We start from the raw sequence: 685 nt of genomic DNA on the forward strand, positions 1-685 counted from the left end.
AGCTTTTCCCTGCAGAGAAACAATTGGGAAACAGTTTCTCCACTCCCAAGTGGCTAGATGTGGCTTCATCCCTTTCTTCCTCTCCTGGTCTCTCACAGAGCCTCACTCTCTTCCTGGAGGCCTTAGAGGGCACTGAGTCTGTCATCCCAAGGGATAAGTTTCTGGACATCACCAGTGCCGTGTTCTACCAGGTAAGGGGAGCCTATCCTTGTGCCCACAGCAGTTTCCCTCTTGGCTAAGTCTCAGGAGGACTGCAAAGCTCTGAGCCCCTGACTAAGGCGGCTCAGCCTTAGCTCCTGCATGCTCAAGGCTGCTCCAGAGCTGTGCGTGTACCCCCGGGGATGCTGCGGGGAGGGCTGGGTTTTGTCTGCCTGTCCTCTTCCCGAGAGTGCCCAGGGAGATGAGAGCGGGCAGCACAGTGTCTTTTCCGTCCTCAGTGCTGATGTGATTTTCTCAAATGGACCTTGTTCCCACAGCTCTATGACGACAGCAAGCAGCACAGCGAGGCTGATCGTGCACAGCTGACCCACTGCATCATGCTGCAGGGTAAGGAGAGGAGCTTTGGCAATGCTTGGTGGTGCCCTGGCCAAAACCTCTCTCACAAACCTCAGGAATGGGCGTGAGTTTCTTGCTAACACAGCGCGGGATTTCCTCCCTGCAGCCCGGATCTGCCCAGAGGAAATGA

General features: G+C 55.8%; 1 long non-coding RNA gene across 1 annotated transcript; it reads left to right on the forward strand.

Annotated features, from left to right (window-relative positions):
- The first annotated feature begins 18 nt into the window (after positions 1-18).
- On the forward strand, positions 19-683 carry LOC104916137. Its single transcript, XR_796542.2, has 3 exons — positions 19-191; positions 477-546; positions 662-683. It is a non-coding gene; the product is annotated as an uncharacterized LOC104916137 (long non-coding RNA).
- Positions 684-685: the final 2 nt, after the last annotated feature.

Source organism: Meleagris gallopavo, unplaced genomic scaffold (genome assembly GCF_000146605.3).
Source record: "Meleagris gallopavo isolate NT-WF06-2002-E0010 breed Aviagen turkey brand Nicholas breeding stock unplaced genomic scaffold, Turkey_5.1 ChrUn_random_7180001873324, whole genome shotgun sequence".
Lineage (NCBI taxonomy): Eukaryota > Metazoa > Chordata > Aves > Galliformes > Phasianidae > Meleagris > Meleagris gallopavo.